The sequence below is a fragment of the Magnolia sinica genome, chromosome 5 (assembly GCF_029962835.1).
Source record: "Magnolia sinica isolate HGM2019 chromosome 5, MsV1, whole genome shotgun sequence".
In the NCBI taxonomy this organism is placed as follows: domain Eukaryota; kingdom Viridiplantae; phylum Streptophyta; class Magnoliopsida; order Magnoliales; family Magnoliaceae; genus Magnolia; species Magnolia sinica.
The window spans coordinates 6,433,299-6,446,205 of NC_080577.1; the positions used below are offsets into that span (position 1 = coordinate 6,433,299).

At 40.3% G+C, this 12,907-nt stretch overlaps 1 pseudogene; it reads right to left on the reverse strand.

Annotated features, from left to right (window-relative positions):
* Positions 1 to 769: 769 nt before the first annotated feature.
* LOC131245272 (trans-resveratrol di-O-methyltransferase-like) lies at positions 770 to 4,161 on the reverse strand (annotated as a pseudogene).
* Between the last annotated feature and the right edge of the window lie 8,746 nt (positions 4,162 to 12,907).

Here is a 12,907-nt window from a genome sequence, read left to right on the forward strand (position 1 = left end):
ATCCGTTCCGTCCATCCATTTCGACAGCTCATTTTATGCTATGATACCAAAAAATGTAGCAGATTCAAATCTCATGTGGACCACGCAACAGGAAAAGGAGGTGATTGAACTTTGTGGAGACCATAAAAGTTGTGGATCCAGCTGATATTTATGTGGTCTTTCATTCAGGTGTATGTGAACTTTATCAACGGGTTGGATGGAAAATAAATATTATCACGGTGGGCTGCACAATCAGGGATCCATCGTATGTGGATGTTTCCCGGTGTACTTTGCTGCTCTCCGGAATTGAAGACAAGACTTTCCACTTTGATATTATGTTAAACGGACACTTTCTCTAAAGCTCAGCCATTAGATGATGGTATATCAATGCTTATGCATATTTTGTACAGCAATATTACTATTTCAACTAAGTTAAAAGTTTGTGCTCTCAGTACTTTATGGAAAATAATAAAAAGCTTTTGATAAAATTAAGGAATATTTTATCATTTTTAATAAAATATTGAAGTTGATTTTTAAGATTAAAAGTTATGAAAGATAGTAGAGAATTTAGATTAATCAATGTTAGCATTTACTATAAATATGTTAGGATTTACTTTAAATATTGTAACTGAATATGATGCAAACATAAGCCACCTTTTGTAACCTTTGATTGGAAGCATCATTATTAGCAACCCCCAACAATTTCAAAGTAATCTGAACTGTTCATCCAGTGTGCCTCACCATGCATTGGCCATTTCCAAGAAGAGAAAAACATAAACAAAAATGAATCTCCCAACAATTCCAACCACAAATTCCATTACGGATGAAACACGTACACAAACATAGAGGCCCATTTCATAAGCCCAGTACATAGACACCATTTAATAAATCCACGCATAGGTGTTCTTAATTCTAGAATTAGCTGAACTAGCAACAAAATAAACACTGCAAACCATCAAATAATTATGGATAGACCTCGATAATGGACCGCACACCAAGGATGGGTGTAATCGTGTAGTGAGTGAAACCAGCTTCGATGAAGATCTTTCGCCATTCATGTTCTTTCCTCTCCTTCCCGCTAGCGAGAACCATCATCATTAGATTGAAGAAGAGCTGTGTCTCCGTCAACTTGTAATCGCCATTGTTCATGTTCACGATAATGTCCAGTATAATCACCTTCCCTCCCTCTTCTTTTGAAGGGATTGCTTCCTTGCATCGTCTCAGTATCTTCACACACTCTTCGTCACTCCAATCGTGTAGAATCAACTGCAGTCCATTGTCGTGATTGTTAATTACCTTTGTTTGCCACAAGTTAGGATTTGGATGGATGTGATGATTTGAAGAAAGAGGGCTCAGTGCTATTAGTGTTAGCTTCGTCATTAGGCATTCAAAGTTTTGGTATGTGTGGTCTGTGCTTATGAAATCTGTACCTTCCATCTGGTGAGGTTTATCATCGATAGGGTGTAGACCAAAATCAGAAGCTATTGGATGACCATAACTTCTGATTGGATGGCCAAGAGATTAGCAGTTGGGAAAGAGTCCAGACAAAGGTTGACATTTATTAAGCAAAAACTCCTCTAATTGATGGCTAATATCATCCAATTGGGAATTCTGACATAAAAATAGAAATAGTAAGGTATTGCCCCGGTACCACAAGTAGAGCTGGGCATAGAGTCAAGTCGAGTCAAACCAAGTTAGGGCTAACTCGACTCGATCTAGTTTTGAAATAGGCCTGACCCGAACTCGACTCGACTCGTTACCAAGTCCAGCATGCCGACTTGATCTGAGTCCAGGTCTTGCCTGGACTACTCCGGACCGAGTCCGACCTGGTCAAAAGTACTGAGTCAAGTCGAGTTGGCACCAAATCAGGGAGAGAGAGAGAGAGAGAGAGAGAGAGAGAGAGAGAGAGAGAGAGAGAGAGAGAGAGAGAGAGAGAGAGAGAGCAGGGTGGTGATGGTGGAGGGTGGTTGTCGGGCTTGGAAGAGGAGAAGGATGGGGAAGAGAGAGACTTTGGAATCGAGTCGGGATCGGATTCGAGTGTGGCGGATAGGGTTAGATATACTTAGAAATTAGGATTTTTTATTATATCTATATACTCAAATTCGAGTTGAGATGGGTTTCGAATCGAGTCGAGTTTGACTGGATCAAGTTTCGGGTCAAGTCAGGTCGAGTTACTAGATAACTCGGACTCGACTCGATTTGCGTTCGAATTGGGCAAAGCCTACTCGGTTCGGATCGAGTCAAGTCTGAAAGAGTCGGACAAGTCGAGTCAAGCGAGTCAAGTCATCACTTGCCCAACTCTAACCGTAAGCTCATCATGCTGCACCGCATTGAGGTGACACCACAAAACCAATCATCTCTTCCTCATGTTTTGACAACTTGTAATAGAAATTCCTTGAATCCAAATATATAAATGCATTGAAATTTTATAGTATATTTTCAAGAATTTAAATTTAATTATTAAATTAAATTTAATATCCTTAATTAATGTACATATGTGACCTTTAACAAAATAATTATAGTAAACTCCATGCATTGAAATATATATTTGGTTAAAATTGATAAAATCCAACCTCAAATGGGCAAGAGTCGTAAGATTACAAACGGGTGACTTGCTAATGTTTCTTAACCATTGTTAGTATTTGACTATTTAGATCATTCTGTTAACATAATTTTAGTAACATGGTTGATAATTAGTTTGTTTTAAAATATCGTTAGCATGTTACATGTACAATAAATTAATAGCCTATTAACAGTTTTGTTACACGTGTGACTCTTATGCCATTAAAAGGAAGGAAAAAACCATTTAATTTAGAATTAAGTAAGGACGTGGAAACAGTTTATTTCAAATGCCTTCCTACACAATCAAATACCTTTTGAATTCTGAATTGATTCAAATTCACGTTGCCGGACAACCCCCTAGCATCAAAGAGTCCAATTGACAAATCTGAACAGATCATATGGTGGGCCACCATGTGAAAATCACACTAATCAGACAATTCGAAACACTTAACTAATGTCTTATGAATTGGTCAGACAGGATGACTTATAAAATTAGGCCAAATCTATAATTTAAACCCTCCATTGTTGGAATATAGGAGACTGAATATTCCAAAATCTCCTTCTTCTTCTTTTTTTTTGGGTCCACTCTTTCCTGAGAAGGTGGGCCGGAATCTCATCCGGCAAGTGCATAAGTATTCTCGCCGTGGGTAACACCAACTAAAAATGGTTAGATACAAGGCCCACCAACATATGTGATGGTGACAGTCGTCATTCAAGCTCAGACGGCGGCCATTTAGATTGCTTATTGTAATGGAATATTCCACTCTGAAATAGTAAACTGTAAGGAATATGAAATACCTTGAGGAAAACTGCATCTGCATAAGGGATGGACTCAAACATGTTCCCTCCAACCATATCTATGTTCTGATTCTTCGGCACGCTTGCAACCACGTGTGGTTGATCAAACACGGTACACTTCACGTGTGGGAACGACTCCGCAATGGCCCCGGCAGCAGTGTCCGTACCACCCCCTACATCAACCAATGACCGCAACCCTTGGAAGACCGTACTGCACTCTTTAAGGCGAGCATCGCTGGCCATGGCCTCATTAAAGAAGTTGTTAAGATCAGGGTTCTGGGCCATGCAGTCCCACACGCCCGTCCCGTGCACAACATGAAAGGGCGTTGGATCGTCCCCTAAGAACCAAGTGTTCAAGAAGTGTCATGGCGTTACTAGAACTGGGTCTAACACCATCAACAAAAATGGCGAAATGCACGTAGCTGTGTCCTTCAAGAGGAGCCTAGAAGAAGGTGTGAGCACATAACCTTCTTTGTCTCCTCCTTGATCCTCGTTGATTTCTTGTACAGCGAAGAAACCCGAGTGGACCAACAAACGCATGAGGCGGCCCTCATGAGCCGCTCTAGTGGGAGCGATCGAAAGCGCGGCCACCAGCTGGGAGAGAGTCATGGGACAGCCATGGCTGATGCCAAGTTGAACGGCACACTTGAGGGACATGGAATTAATGAAGTTAAACAAATGGTTCCATACATGGGCTTGGGCTTTCAACACCTCATTGGCCTCTTCTCCTTGCATAAGCACCATGGCTCACTCACTTCGCAAACTACTGATTTTATTTTATTTTATTTTTTCCTTTTTACTTTCCTCTTCCTTTGAGAACTCACGTTTCAAGCTCTGCCTGGGAACGTACCCACGCACGCCATATATATAGAGGGAGCACGGAATACTCCGGCAGAGAGTTTGTATAGCATGATTTTGGTTTCAGCTAGTACAAGCAAGGCAGGTGATTCAGAAATCCAAACCGTTGATATCTTGGATAGCATCTCCACTATGATTGGAAGATCCTAGCTCTAGAATATTTGGCCTTTTTTGGTTGAATATGAAGCTTTCTTGTATTTTCTTTCTTAACCATCTATTTTATAGACACCTGTCGAATTGTTTGCAAACTACAATCTTAGAGATATTTGGTGCATGCTAACTCCTTGATGGGGTCTACAATATCAACGGCATAGATCAATGAACTAGCTGCACCGGTTGTACCAGTACAAACTGTGCACGAGCATTGTATTACACACGGTGTATGCGAGAGGCATGTTATTGATGATATGTCATTCACGTGTTACATCCAAACACACAAAAGCGTGTTATGGGATACGATGATCACCAAATCACCCCAAATTATTACTTAAAGCGTGACACTAATCACGTTTTTGTTTTTGTTTTTTTTTTTTTTTCGGAATCATCTACAACATCTGCTTTTAAGCGGCAGGTAAAACGCCCACGCTGTGCCTGTTGGACACAGTGATGGTTTTGTGCAAATCCAAAACCGTACTAGCTGTGTGTCCAAGATCCGTGTGAGCTAGCTGTGCTGGTAGATTTTTTCTAAGTTGAGATTATAATAGCTGTGTTAAATCTAATAGCTGTGTTAAGATTTTATTAAGATTTTTTCTGAATTTTTTTCTTTCTTTAGCTGCCCCTAGGATGAATCTAGACAGGGATAAATCAGTCATTTCACCTAAGTAGAAAAGCCTATAAAAGGGACCACTGTAATCGTTCAAATTTATTCCAATACAGCAGCAGTTCTCTTTTCCTCTTTTTTTCAAAGTTTTAGTTTTTGTTTCATGGTGGCTGCAGCCACACGTCAGCAGAAAGCTGGGTTTTAGACCCAACAAAGTGGTATCAAAGCCGCTGTTCCTTGGGCCTCATTAGTAAGAAGCAGGTCCCCTGCACTTCTTGTTTTGGGTCTGGCAATACCCAACAACAAGTAGCAGCATTTTCAGCAACAATAACAGGCAAATGAGCAGCAGCCTTCATCTGCAACCAATTTTCAAAATTATTCAGTTTGTTCTGTGAAAACAACATCTGATTTTTGAGTGTTTGCAAGAACGTCACCTGCACCAGTTACTTCTCCTTGTTTTGTTTTTGAAAAACCCAACAAACTTGTTTTGGTTTTGAAAAACCCAACAAGCAAAAAAACAAAATCATCCGTTAGGAGGAGGCTGAACTACATTTCTTCTTCGTCATTTCTTTTTGCTGTCCAGATTTTTTCCTTGTTAAATCTGTCAAGCCTACTATCTAGGTTTTGTTTGAAACGTCACTTGTGGTGGGCCCATAACCCACAGGTCCCAGTTTTTTTTTCTAGAAAAAGTTTCCGGCAAAAATCTCTTTTCAAAAAAATCAGATTGTAGCAAAAAAATCTGTTTAAAAAAAAAATCAGATTGAAAAAGATCTGTTTTTTCAAAAAATTCAGATTGCAGCAAAAAAAGCTGTTTTAAAAAAAATCAGATTTTAGCCAAAAAAAATCTGTTTAAAAAAATATTCAGATTTCTATTTCATCCATCTCCCTTCATTTTTCAAAAAAGAAACAGTCATTCCTTTAAAAAAAATAGAAAAGATGGCTAGCATAATCCAGCCGCAGGTTCTTAAGTTGTCAAAGGACAACTATGAAAAATAGTGCATTCAAATGAAGGCATTGTTCAGGTCACAAGAACTATGGGAGATCGTCACCGATGGGTATGAAGAACCCACTATGGAAGAAGAAGCCACCTTCACCAATAAAGAAAAGATCGCTCTAAAAAATCAAAAGAAGAGAGACAATAAGGCTTTGTTTCTCCTCTATCAAGGGTTGGATGAATCGACCTTCGAAAAGATTGCTGAAGCAATATCAAGCAAGTAAGCATGGGATACCCTTGGCACCATCTTCAAGGGTGTAAATAGAATGAAGCGGGTTTGCCTTCAAACATTAAGAGCCGAGTTTGAAGCGATTCACATGAAGGAATGTGAGAATATCACTGATTATTTTTCACGTTTGCTTGTAATTGTCAATAATTTGAAAAGAAATGGTGAAAAGATTGAAGATGTCCGAGTTATTGAAAAGATACTTCGATCCCTCACAACCAAGTTTGAGCATGTGGTTGTGGCGATCGAAGAATCAAAAGATATCGAGAAACTCTCCATTAAGGAGTTGATGGGATCGTTGCAAGTTCATGAGCAACGAATGCAGAAGAATGCCAGTTCCATGCCGATGGAACAAACTTTAGAATCAAGATTGACTCTGAATAATAACAATAGTGGATGTGGAAGTTTACAACGTGGTGAATGTTTTGCTAACAATCGTGCAAGAGGCAGAGGGCGTGGATACTAACAAAGCCATGACTAAAACTAGTAGAAAAATACCAATTTCTGTGGAAGAGGAAATGGTAGAGGTAGATCTATGCGTGGACGAGGAAGTACAAAGAACATCCAATGTCATAACTGCAACAAGCTTGACCTCTATGCATTTGGTTACTGGAGCAAGCCGATGACTCAAGACGAGCTATCCAACTATGCCAAACCATCAGGCCATGAACAAGAAAGCTCTACACTTCTCCTTGCACAAGAGAAAGGTAGTGATCAACATGATGTATGGTATCTCAACACGGGTGTAAGTAATTACATGTGCGGCGACAAGAAACTCTTTGTAGAACTCACAGAAGGAGTTCATGGCGAGGTAACGTTTGGAGACTCATCAAAAACGCCAGTGAAAGGTAAAGGTAATATCAAAATCTTTCAGAAGAATGGTGTTTCAAACTATATCTCTAATGTATACTACGTACCCAATATGAAAAGTAACATACTGAGTCTCGGATAATTCCTCAAAAAAGGATTTGTCATACACATTGAGAACTCTTCTCTTTCCATAAGAGATATGCATGGATGTTTGATTGTAAAAGTCCAGATGACGAAGAATCGTATGTTTCCTCTCCATATAAATACAATGCTTGAGAAGTGTTTTTATGGAAAAGCAAAGAATGATTCCTAAATGTGGCATCTTCGCTTTGGCCATCTAAATTTCAGTGGCCTGAAACTTCTGTCCTCATCAAGCATGGTGCATGGCTTGCCTACTATTGAAACTCTAGAACACGTGTGTGAGACGTGCACACTTGGGAAACAACAAAGGAACTCCTTTCCGAGTGGAGTATCCTGAAGAGCAAGAGAACCATTGCAGTTGGTTTACACTGACATATGTGGACCATTAGAGCCAATCTCTCTTGGAGGTAATAAATACTTTATTTCCTTCATTGACGATTTTAGTAGAAAATTGTGGGTGTATGTAATCAAAGAGAAGTCTGCTGCTTTTACTATTTTTAAAATTTTTAAGGCCCTTGTTGAAAAAGAAAGTGGTCTTAAAATCAAAACCCTCCGATCTGACAGAGGTGGGGAGTACACCTCAAATGTTTTTCAAGAATATTGCAGGGAACATGGCATTAAGCAACAACACACTGCAGCGTACACGCCACAACAAAATGAAATTACGGAACGGAAGAACCGCACTATCCTCGATATGACGAAGACCATGTTGAAGGAGAAAAGTTTGATAAAGAATTTCTGGGCAGAGGCAGTTGCATGTATTGCCTATCTACTTAATAGGTGTCCGACCAAGAGTGTTATATTCCGGACACTGCAGGAAGCATGGAGTGGATACAAGCCGAGTGTGGCGCACCTTAAGATCTTTGGGTGTGTCGCCTATGCTTACGTTCCAGAAGCGAGAAGGAAAAAGCTTGATGATCGTGGCGAGAAGTGCATCTTCATCGGCTACAGCGAAGAGTCAAAGGCATACAAGTTCTACAACCCACTAACCAATAAGCTGGTGGTGAGTAGAGATGTGGTATTTTGTGAGGAAAATGCATGAAAATGGAACAAGGGAAACTCGGCTAAAGAAAAGCAGGTCGAGGTCGAAGAATACAAAAAAGAGAGACATGAGAAGTAAGAGCAGACACCCACATCACCCCCTTCGGATCGCAGAAGTTCAGAAGTATGCTCCATCTCTCCTGGGAGTACTTAATTAAATTAGAATTCATCCAGCACATCTTCATCCGATTCTCCTTCACCCTTAGCTCTTATTAAAATGAAAAGCCTCAACGACATATATGCAGAAACTGAGGAAGTGAATTTACTTTGCCTGTATGCGAACCATGAGCCTCTCACATTCGAGGAAGTTATGAATGAAGAATGTTGGAGAAAAGCTATGGAAGAAGAGATTCATGCCATCGAGAAGAATCGAACATGGGAGTTGACCTCACTCCCTAAAAGTCAGAAGACCATTGGTCTTAAATGGGTGTACAAAATCAAGCGGAATGCCGATGGTAAGATTGAACGATATAAAGCAAGGCTCGTAGCAAAAGGTTACAAACAGAAATATGGGGTAGACTATGAAGAAGTTTTCGCCCCAGTTGCTCGCCTTGATATTGTAAGAATGATTATCTCCCTTGTAGCTCATCACAGTTGGATGATTTACCAACTGGATGTGAAATCTGCATTCCTAAATGGGGTACTCGAATAAGAAGTATACATTGACCAACTTGAAGGTTTTGTCATGCAAGGGGAGGAACACAAGGTGTATCGGCTGAAGAAAGCCCTGTATGGGTTGAAGCAAGCTCCTCATGCTTGGAATGCACGGATCGACGGTTATCTTCAAGAGAATGGTTTCGTCAAATGTCCATATGAGCATGCCATCTACACAAAGAAGAATGCCCGTGGTGATATGCTTATCGCTTGTTTATATGTTGATGATCTGCTGTTCACTGGGAACAGCCAGGCGATGTTTGAAGAATTCAAGCAGGCTATGTTTAAGGAATTCGAGATGACTGATGGTGGATATGCAATATTCGACCCTCAACAATGAGCAAGGGTTAACACATAACACCCAAGTTTTAGGCCACACAAGCCAAGGATCCACACAAGGAACCTCACCAGTTTATGCTCCCATGAGCAAAGGTCAACACACAGCACTCGCGTTTTAGACCACACAGGTCAAAGACCTACACAAGGACCTAAGAGTTTATGCTCTTCACAGAGCAAGTGTCAACACAAAACACACCCACGTATACTCCCGCCGGAGGCCTCTTATGAGGACTTACAAGGGGTGAGAAACACCCTAGACCCAATCTTATACAAGGAATGATCACAAGGGTCCTCTGGACTCTAATGACTTACAAATAAGTAGATGAGCCTCATTCAGCGAGTTGATGAAGATCTCCTCCTTTGATGACGAAGAATCTTCAGCTCCCTTGAACCGCAACTCAGAAGATGTACCAATATAAGGCGACGGGTTGAGTCAATGATGGAATCCTACTCTATTAACTGTTTCCCTATAAGGGAGATAGAGCGATTCCAATCATCTATGCATTCAAGGCATCCCAGCTAAATGATTTGCCATTAAGGTAGTAGCTGTAGGATCCTTGAATACGGAAGTTCATTCCCCAATCCACTTTATTGAATGTTAATGATGAGGGTGGATTGGAGGATGAACTTACATGAGAGAAGAGGCTTAGGGTATATGATCTAGGGTTAAACACATAAAAGCACTCTCTATTTTCTCTACAAACAACCAAGGGCAAGCTCTCATAAATAGGCAAAAGGTACTAATGGATATAAAACGATTACATTTTTGACAGAGTTCGATATCATCGAGTAGGGTCGATATCATCAATCGTATACTCTCAATAGCATCGACTGGCCACTTGATGACACGAACTCAACTGTCAAACACTTTTGAAACCTTTTGCCAACTGGTCAAGGGAATCGATCGTGCGTCGATGTCATCGGATTTCGAACTCTGATTTCATCGACACGAGGTTCAATTCCTCGACATTTGAAAATGTGAGAGCACTTGCCTTTGAAATATTTCAGGTATATGATATGATTGAGCATCACTCGATATCATCGGAATTTGAATATCGATGATATCGAAGGCAGTGTCGATTCATCGATAATTCTAAGGATTCTTTAAGCTTGCTGGACAGTTTATGTCCACTTTTAATGACATCAACCTTGCCTCGATATGATCGATATTTGAATATCAATTTTATCGAGTGGCTCTCGATCTAAGAAAAATAACCTGAAAACTTGCTGGATAGATTTGTGTCCCAATCTGATATCATCGAAGGGCTTTCGATATCATCGAGATTTGAATTCCAAAGATATCGAGGAGCTCTTCGATATATCGAGGATTACATGTTTTGCTTTAGCAGTGCTTTGGACACAATAGAACAAATGTCGATTTTATCGAGTCGGTTTGATGGACTCAAGATTCAAACTTCGATGATATCGATGAGTCCATCGATCTATTGATAATTCAGTCCAGATATTTTTGTGGTTGCTGGACATCTCAGGTCCTCATTTCGATAAGATCGAGTGAGCTTCGAGGACATCGACAACATAATTCGATTTCATCGAACCACTTGTCAATAAATCGACAAAGGTAGAAAACTTAAGATTTTCCTGAAGTTTGAAAAAGTTTTCTAGCCGAAAACCCTAAGGTGTTCTATTCAATTTTAAGAGTTTTATTTACCTGGTGTTTGGGACATGGGGATGTGAGGTTAAGTTTTACCTGTGACGAGTTCGGGCACACATCCAGTTGAGGCAGACGCTTGATCAATTTTTCTATGGGGCTCCTTTATCTTGCTGACTTAATGCTCACGCTAATTGACATATCAGGGCACTTTCAGCAGCAAGTTAGGGTTTAGGGTGACCGGAATAGGGGCGTCCGGCAGGCAGTAGCGCTTGTTTGGGCGGGAGAGGGGGGTAGGGTAAGAAGAGGGAATGGTAAAAAATATTTTCGACTTAAAACATAACATTATTACCGATGAAAATTTTCGTTGGTGATAGTTTTCACAATTCATCGGTAAAATGATTCAAAAATATTTGGGCCCACCCGTGCTCTATCAGCCCCATCCACTCTGTATATATGTTTTTAAATATACTTATTAGCTACACCAAAAATAAAAATTACAACTCAACATTCATAATCAACAACATAAAGTGAAATAATATGTTCACCGTTCATTTTATCCGACGATGTATCTATTTCGTCGGTAAAAAGCTCTTTTACCGGCGATTTTTTCGTCAGTAAAAAGTTCATTTACCAACGATATTGTATAACGTCGGTAAAAATAGCCTCTCCATCATTAGAAAGGACAGCAAGGGATCTTTTGCCGACAAACCATTTGGTTCGTAGGGAAAAATTACATTTACCGACGAAATAATCATCGAGAAAATAGTTTTCACCGACAATACATAATGTCGTTGGGAAAAATTTTCAGGCCATTGTTGTAAATGGTGGCGGGAACATCTTTGGTCGTGGTGAGAATCTTTTGCCGACGAAATATGATTTCGTTGGAAAAAGTCATGTTTTCCGACGAAATTGATTTCGTCGGAAATAAGTTCATCGGTAAAAGGCCAATTTCTTATAGTGTCTATTTCATTTTTGGGTTCAAGCCATGAAGCGATGTGGAAAAACGGATGGACGACATAAATATAGAATACATAAATCAAGGTGGGTCTGATGGTAAGGACCTCCACTCCCTTCGCCAACTCAGGATCTAGTGTGAATTGCTGGTCATTGAGGCCTGCAGGCTAAGATGGTCCAATTAACTGAACCATCCATCTTCTCATTTCTATCATTATGCTTAGAAATGAATGTGAGCTTTTGAAAATTTTCTTTCCATTGTTCAACGTATGGTGACAAACACAATCATTCTTTCCATGTAAATTTCTTTGTAGTTGCCCTTATAGCATAATCTACGGCATGGATAATGCTAATCATGTAGGCCTCAACTCATGTAGTATTAGTGAAAAAAGAAGAAGAAGAGAACGTTTGTTAGATCGTAACTGGTCATATCCTCGATAGGGAAATGACCAGACTTCTAGCCATCTTGCCTTCCTTTCTGCCCCTTGGAGGTCTTCAAGGCTGCCAAAAAATAAAAATAATGACTTGCACGGCCCCAGCGGGGCTGGAACTCTAGTTTTTTTTTTTTTTTTTTTAATTTTATTTTATTTTAAACACACACACACCCACACACACACTCACGCTACAGGGATTTCACCACCTATGAAAGGTACTTGAACCCTTGACCAGGTGTTGAAACTCCTTGGAGTCTACCACCCCAGCAATAGTAAGGACCCAGTATTGGAACTCTAGTTCTCAATGGAGTAGGCTTGTACAAAGGCCCATCAGGGTCAGGCTACACTATTAACTTATAGGGATGGGTAGAGTTGTACACGAGCTGAACCGAGTTGAGCTTGGCCTAGCTCGGCTCGGCTCAGCCAGCAAGCTACCTTAGCTTGAACTCAACTTCGCTTGGTTCTTGAGCTTGAATGGTCAGCTCAGCTTGGCTCGGACAGCAACTCTCCATTAAAACAGTGTGGGCCACACCACATACAAAAGTTAAGATGGGTTACCCTCCATTAAAACATTCATAATTATTTTTTGGGCCCACCGAGATGTTGTTCATAAATCCAGCCCATCCATTATGTGTGTCCCACTTGGATGAGGGGTCAGACCAAGTTTCAGATGCATCCAAATTGCAGGTGGGCCCCACCAAGTCCTTTTATATGTTTTAGGCATGTCTTCACATGATTTTGGATG